The following is an 8,082-nucleotide window of genomic DNA, read 5'->3' on the forward strand; positions in this document are numbered from 1 at the left end:
TCACGTTCACTTCTCCTACTTAGATCATAGCATCTAAGCAAACTATGTATCTCAATTCTCTAATTAAGATGGAACCAACGAGAAGTCTTGGTTGGAGAATGTATGAAAATCACATTCTAATGTTGGTTCTCTAATTAAGACGCCACAAGTCTTATTTAGAAGAATGAATGAAAAATGACTCCTTTATCATGTTAGTGTGTACTTAGTCCCTTATGAGCATTACGAAGCACACATGAATGCTAAAGTGGCAAGTTTGCTAGTCTAATGACCATCATGACGTAACATGTTGATTGTATATGACCAACGTCATTTATAATCATATGTCACACTTCACTCAAGTGGTAAGTTTGTCAGTATCATGTGGCGTGTGGTTATAATTCTGAATAACATCGTTTATAATCATTTGTCACAGTTCATTAAGTTCTTTTCCATCTTCAGCCCAACGGTGTTGTGGTTTAGAGCTGAGATGATTGTTATCAAGATTTTTGGATATATTTTCCATCTTCTAAATAAAGTGATGACCAGGGAACCTGGAGCGTATGAACATTAATCTTAAGGATAACTGCATTAGATCTTTGTTCATATGCATCAGGTAAATGGAGGGGAATTTATTTTTCTCTAATGCAACACTTATTGTTGAGACTCAACAATTTCCCTATGATCAATAATGTGTGTGAATGATCATCTTAGTGGCTTGTTGCCATATAGGATGAGGATTATGAGCTCTAATGATGTATGGAACTCCATACAATTTCCTCAGTGAGTTGTTGTGACGTTTGTGTTATTACTATGACATGCTCTTGTGTTGACTTAGTTGATAATGTATGTATGACTCAACTGTAAGGTTTTGTCATGGGTGAAGTTGACATAAGGCATGTTATCTAAAGAAATACAATTATGAGATAATACAAGCATTGGGACACTCATACTATAAGACAAGGGGGAGTAAGATCACTACCTTGTGGAGATAGAATATTTTGGCGAGCCAAGTAATTTCTATCTTCTATTTGTAACATGAAGGATCTTGGTGATGCCTCATACTTTGCTTGTATTGAGTTTTGCCAAGATATAGGTCCAAAAGGAGTATAAGTTTTATTATGATGACATACGTTGATAGAGCACGGAAGAAAATATAGTACTCTATCCCACATGCTACTAAAGTCAAGGGCAATAAAGGTGGACAATTTAGTGTCCAAGGAACCATTATGAACTGATCAGGTAATGTTAGTTCCTTATGCTTCAGCTGTCAGAAGCAATGTAAGTATTCAAATATAAACTTGCCCTATTTATGATCGGGATAATTGGCAAATATACAAGTCTAGAAATGGACCACTAGCCGCGAAAAGTCTTGTAAATATACAAGGTAGAAAAAGTTTACGTGCTCACTACTAAGAAGTCTGATAACCTCAATATCCTCGGTTATTCAGACATTGTTTCTGCGAGGTGTGTGGATATTAAAGTTTCCATGTTATGTTACATCCTCACTCTCGCATATGGAGCTGTATCGTGGAAAAGCTCCATAATGACATTGATGGCATTAGAAATAATGCAATTTACGATGTGGCATGTGAAGAGGCTATTGGGCAGGTTGTATGTCAAAGAAGTTCTATTCCCGAAATTAAGGTGGTAGACAAAATTTACAAAAACCACCTATTGCATTATGAACACGCAGTTTTCTATGCGAGTAGCAACAAGTCAAATGGTGTTGCCAAGACCATTGACAATATGTTTCATGTTGTGAAAGATAGAATCCAGGATCAAGCTAATGATGTTAAGCATATAAAAATGATTTGAACGTATTACGGATCCGTTTACCAAAGGCTCACCACCCATATTTATGATTATGTTGCCGGCATGGGTTAGGAAAGCCTTTTGATCCTGGAAATTAGGACCATCTTATAAACCAACTCCCATAAAGTATTATGTTTTCCATTTCGAGATAGAATGCTATACTATAGGTAATGAGGTTCACTGGCATCTCATTGGTCATTGTAACACTTTACTTTGGTGTGTTATTTCTATCGAATGTGGGCTTATGATGCTTATTAACCATACGATCAAGGGGGAGAATGTTGGAATTGATCTCGGTCAAAAAAAAATCGAGAGAAAAGGGGGGATCTCAACTCCCACGCATGTGCCTTGATCGGGGGCACCAAACCAACTGTTTTGGTCTCGGTCCCGCCACCTTAGCACCTGATATATATAAGGAAAAAGGACCCCTCCCGTGCTAACAACAATCTGCATGGTAAGTCCCTCTCTAACCACCGATCTTATTGAGGTGCTAACGGAGACGAAGACCGTCTACCACCGCCGGCCACATCAGGGCAGTGTCGGCGGCACCCTGTACGTCTACACCGACCAGCTGCTGCACCACCCATCTGCTGACTTTCTTCTCCGGCCCATCTCCTCGCTGGTGGAGACTTTAAGGTGGACCTGCTAATGGATCAAGACAATCACGGTTAGTTCATAATCTTCTGTATAAGAGGTGTTCTAATCTAGATATCAAGATCCTATTATGTTAATCCTGAAGAATCTGCACGGTAAGTCCCTCTCTAACCACCGATCTTAATGAGGTGCTAACGGAGACGAAGACCGTGTACCACCGCCGGCCACATCAGGGCAGTGCCGGCGGCACCCTGTACGTCTACACCGACCAGCTGCTGCACCACCCATCTGCTGACTTTCTTCTCCGGCCCATCTCCTCGCTGGTGGAGACTTTAAGGTGGACCTGCTAATGGATCAAGACAATCACAGTTAGTTCATAATCTTTTGTATAAGAGGTGTTCTAATCTAGATATCAAGATCCTATTATGTTAATCGTGAAGAATTATTTCTAACAAGAGCATGTGCATCACAATAAAACAAATGGACAACATGGCACGGCAACACCTCGGAATATGTGGAGGAGGCCACGTCTTCCTCGACTCCGGACGCCATCTACAATTTTTTTTGTTTCCATATATAGTAAATTATAGGTGAAAAAATTGACATTATTTTAGGAACCTAATCCTGAAATATGAGGTCACAAGTGGACATGAAGAGAATTAGAGGTATATCTTAGCAAGCATGCAAGTGTTCCTTACAATCACTGGTTTATGAGTTGATCCGGATTCACAAAGGTGTCAGGTTCTCCTAATTCAGAATATGCATGGTCTGAAAGATAGACCCATTGAAGAATTGATACAGAGAAATAATCATGCTTTATGAGAGCACACAAGAAGTTCCTTTTCTATACCTACTATTAAAGGGAATAGATATTCTTGGCTTGGTTTCGTTTTATTTTGTCCCGTTATGAGGCTTTTGTCCGTTTGAGCAGATCGAACGTACAAACAGACGTGCGCTCAAAACTAACAAGCGCCGGCCGGCCGGCCCATATCTCTACTTTTTAATTGCCAAACAAACGAAGCTGCCGGCCCGTATGAAGGAAGGACCCACTGCATACGGAGGCAGCGCCCCTCGCTGGCTTCCTTACATGAGTCCAAATCCTATTTAGATTCCTACTCCTATTTAGATTCCTACTCCTATTTAGATTCCTACAGGAGTCCGAAACCTACTTAGAGGCGGGCATCGTTGGTGCTACAAATACATCCTATCTCCAGTGATTTTTTATGTGACACAATCCCAGGTCTTTGGTTCAATTAACCTGTCAGTTTCACACGCTTTCAGTTCAATTAAGCTGTTTGTTGTCAGCTTTACAATTAACCTGCCAGTTTCACAGGTCGTCACCTTCGTTTCAATTAAGCTCTTTGACAAGTCAGCTTTACATCAGGTATTTTTTTATCTGTTTCCATATACAACATCCTTCAACATGTCTATGAACACTGGTACCTGTAATGAAAAAATTAAATTTATCATCAGCGATTTGGATTATACAAACAAGTAGTATACCAAAGTTTACTTTGAGCAAGAAATTTACAACATTTTATATGCGACACATTGAATCATATTTAAACACCATTATTGACAAGGGAAAAATAGATGCAATGATTGGACTAGAATTTAATTGCTTTGCTACATTGAATCATATTTAAACACCACCGTTGCCAAGGGAAAAATAGATGCAATGATTGGACTAGAATTTAAGTGTTCTGGTGGCACTAACCTCGTCTACTTTCAGTCTGGCTTGACTTAGGCTCGACATTGCCGTGCTGCAAGCATCCAATCTCGCCTCCGTTGTCTTCGCTGGAACTCGTCTGCCCGTGCTCCTCCTGAGGTATTTACTGTATTTTGAAAAGATCAATACAAATGTGTAAGCAATGTGTGAGTACATATAAGAGGTAGTGCGTGCGTGCATACAAAGAGATATTACAATTTAAGTTGTCGTTCAAATTATTTAAAACAACAAGTGACGAGTCGATATGCTGATATACAAAGACTCATAGAAATGTTAATCTATGTACCATTTAGATGTGGCTCGGAACATCACTACTAGATATCCCGTTTTAGCCGAGGGTCCAATTACCGTCGGATATGTAAGTTCACCGTTAGATACACTTATAACCGACGGTGAACCGTCGGCCATCTCCCGTCGGCTATGCTTCGTCGGCCATTACATTAATAGCCGACAGTACTCTTAGCTAATATCTTTTCCCACGGTATTAAGCCGACGGTGAGCCGTCGGATATGTTTAGGCCACGGTTGGCTCGCACTAGCTTGACAACTCATATAGCCGACGGTGCCCCTTCAATTATTATTCTTCCGACAGTAACTGATTCCCATCGGGTTTGTTATTAGTCAACTGTATGTTTGACCCGTCGGGGTTAATCATAACTAAGAGTAGAGCCAAACCGTCGATTAGTATGATTACCGACGGTGCATATAACCCTTCGGAGATTCCTTTAGTTGAGAGGCTGGCAAGCAACGCCAATTTACGAAGGCTCATCGTACGCATATTGTGTACCCAAGATGTTTGCTACGCTATAAGGCATAGTCACCCCGAGATCTTTTCTACGCTCCATAGGCAGTAGTGTGATGCACCAAACTGCGTTTCAGAATATTGGCATATCAAATAGGTCTCAAGATTACACGACCATACATGACCCAAAAACATATATTATATTTTGCATATCTAAGAAAGTACTACAAGCCTAATGAGTTCCATACGATTTACATTAACCCTAGCGATCCATCTAGGGAATGTAGAATGCAAAACAAAATAGTAACTATGCATGATATAATGGTTCAGGCAATTTGCATAAGCTAAATTGCCCTCAATCTTCAAAACTTCGCTTTGTTGCGTGCCTTGAATAAGATTGTTAAACTAGTCACCATCATCGCCAGAGTTAGTATCTCATTCATCGCCATATGGATCATAATGTTTATGGCACGAGATATCCCCTGCCTTGATGTCATAGGTGTTATCGTCATCATCATTAATGGAATGATTATTGTCATGACTCAGACCGCCTCCAATATTGCTTCCCACCCCCCTATAAAATGATAACTTGTAAGAGAGATGAAAAATGATGTAATGTACTGTAGTTAAATTCAGTTGAGCCACAGGGAACAAACTTTTATAGGGAAGCTATAGGGAATAAAATTAATTGTTCTATATTGTACTGGAGTATCCATGGACTAGGAACTCAGTGTACGTCAGCATTTACTAGTGCTAGACCAGTGGTTCGCTCCTTTTCAAACCATGCATCCGGGGAATAGAAACTAAATGTAAATGGGAACAATACACAAATAAAACTAGTTCACTCGTTTGCACCTTTTATCCACAAACTTATATACTAGTAATTTTGACCTTTTAATATAGTTCCCTGGTACATGTGATAATTCGTTTTTAGTAATCAACTCTGCAATTTAGCAAAGAGGAATGATTTATGAACTTAAAGTAAATCCAGAAAGTTACTAAGTGAAATAGTTAAGTGCGGCACAACCATGGCAAGCTTTGTCATCATCCGAATATGCACATACTTTCTCATCTTACTTTGTTCCTGTATAACTAGTTGTACAAAGCGAAGCTGCTGCAACTACTACTACTACTCCCTAGTAGAATTTCCACCATAGTTGTGTGATTTGTGCAGTTTTGACATCTTAGCTCGCAAAGATTTGACATTAGAAATATATCAGACTAGACTAGCTGGGGATTGCAGCCTTAACTTGCGGAGTACTACAATACGGTAATTGGTAATGGAACTGAACAGAGGTGGTACACCTACCTGAAGTCGGCCATCTCACTGGATTGGATCTTTTTGGGCAGTGACTCGTAGAAAATTCTGAGAGGTTCCCTCTGTCAAATTTAAAAAAAAAATCAGATGAATGAAAACATATATGTACTTTTTGGACAGTGACTCGTAGAAAATCCTGAGAGGTTCCCTCTGCCAAATAAAAAAAACAAATCAGATGAATGGAAACATAGATGTACTCTAACATGAACGAATTAAGAAGAGGGAGACGGATGTGATTCAGTTACGGTACCTTGGAAGGATCCAACTTCTAGCCGGGCAGGGAGAAGGCATTCTTGGCCGCTTGCCTGGTACATGGATTTGACATTGGATGAAGCTAGCGATATGGATCTCCCACCTCCTTTACCCTTCATGAGAAGGAGAACACAGCAGAATAGAATCCTTCAGCCTGCGTTGTCGCTCAGCGATCCACACGCGCCACCGCTCGACGAGCAGCCCGGTCCACAGCTCGCCCATCAGCCGCATCGCCGCTCCTTGCGCTGCTGCTCGCCATTGTCCGCCACTACTGCTAGCAGTACTGTTTCTGCAGAAAGAGAAGAAATAAGAGACCAAGGCGAGAGGAGAAAGATTTTCCCTTAAAGAGAGGAAAGAGGCACTGATCTAGCACCTTAGATCGCCGGGTGCTGCACGCCGCCGCCAGAACTGGTGAGAGACGGGATCTGGCTGGGTGGACTTGATTTTTACGGGAGGATAGAAATGGGGGAGGTGAAAAACGTCTCCATCAGCCTCCAGCCATGGCTGTTGTGGAGTGGAGAGGGGAGGGGTGGAGCCGATCTGAAGCTAGTTCACGTGGTGGGGGCGGTGAGGGGTGGAGGCGGATAAGGTGAGGGTTGGTCTGTGGCGGCGAGGTGAAGCTAGGCCACGACGACTAGCAAGGGGAGGTTCATAATTGCAACTGCGGTTCGTGGCTTCGTGCCGCGTGGGCTACATATTATTTTTTTTCGGCTCGCGCCAGCGTGGTTTGAAACTTTTAGCCGCCCGTGTAAACAGACTTCAGATTTTCTTTTTCTTATAATTTGAACATTGATCAGATTAATATTTGATCAATTTTAAATTTTAAAAACAATGCAGTAAATTCAATGTGATGATGAAATATACTTTGCAACATTTTAAACTCGCGTGATGTCAATTGATCCATAATGTACATTTAGGTAAAGTTAATTTCGCAAATATTTATTTAAATTCTAAATGATAGAAAAAGAGTTTAGAAATTTGCAACAATCTAATAGAACCCGTATAATGTGGTCCCACATATGCAGAAATTAGTTGGAAGTTTCCAGATCAATATTTATGGTACACGCTTCCCAAATAATCTTTCCAATATTCAAAAGATTTGATAAAACCGTAACTATAGGTTTCATTGAAGGGGCACATCTTCAATGATGTCTCATATATTTCCAAGCATGCTATGAACATAACACTAACAATTTTCACATAAAAAAGATAACACCACCAAATATATATCTTTGTTATTTTAAAATAATATGGGACCCCAAATGTTTGAAAAAGTTTAGTGAGAAATAGTTTTGATGTAGTAACTTCGTATTTGCTTATAAAGATAATATCTCATCTTGACACTCTCACACTTACAAGTAACATGTATTCATAGATTTTTCAAACAGTGTTAGAAGTTCCGAACTGATGCACATAAGACGTCTCTTGGTGCTATCCATGCACGATGGATGATTCATTGGTGTGTTGTATTTTGGTTCCACCCTACGAAAACCATGTAATTAACTTTTATTCTTTTGGGCCATTTGTTCTTTACAAAAATCATATTTTGATTCTTAGATTTCTCACATAGGTCAACATTTTAATCCGAACAGTTGCACATATGACGTTTCTTGGTGCGATCCATGTATGGTGGATAACTCAATGATGTGTTGTATTT

The 8,082-nt window shown here is 40.2% G+C and overlaps 1 long non-coding RNA gene across 3 annotated transcripts; it reads right to left on the reverse strand.

Moving 5' to 3' along the window:
- Nucleotides 1-5,036: 5,036 nt before the first annotated feature.
- Nucleotides 5,037-7,141, reverse strand: LOC123142171 (uncharacterized). Of its 3 annotated transcripts, none has more exons than XR_006470539.1 (4): nucleotides 6,799-7,141; nucleotides 6,424-6,714; nucleotides 6,165-6,323; nucleotides 5,037-5,429 (listed from the first exon to the last, which is right to left on the reverse strand). It is a non-coding gene; the product is annotated as an uncharacterized lncRNA (long non-coding RNA). The 3 variants fall into 3 exon arrangements; XR_006470540.1 differs by having other exon boundaries at nucleotides 6,165-6,235; nucleotides 6,799-7,139; XR_006470541.1 differs by having other exon boundaries at nucleotides 6,165-6,235; nucleotides 6,529-6,714; nucleotides 6,799-7,100.
- Between the last annotated feature and the right edge of the window lie 941 nt (nucleotides 7,142-8,082).

This window comes from Triticum aestivum, chromosome 6D (assembly GCF_018294505.1).
Source record: "Triticum aestivum cultivar Chinese Spring chromosome 6D, IWGSC CS RefSeq v2.1, whole genome shotgun sequence".
Lineage (NCBI taxonomy): Eukaryota > Viridiplantae > Streptophyta > Magnoliopsida > Poales > Poaceae > Triticum > Triticum aestivum.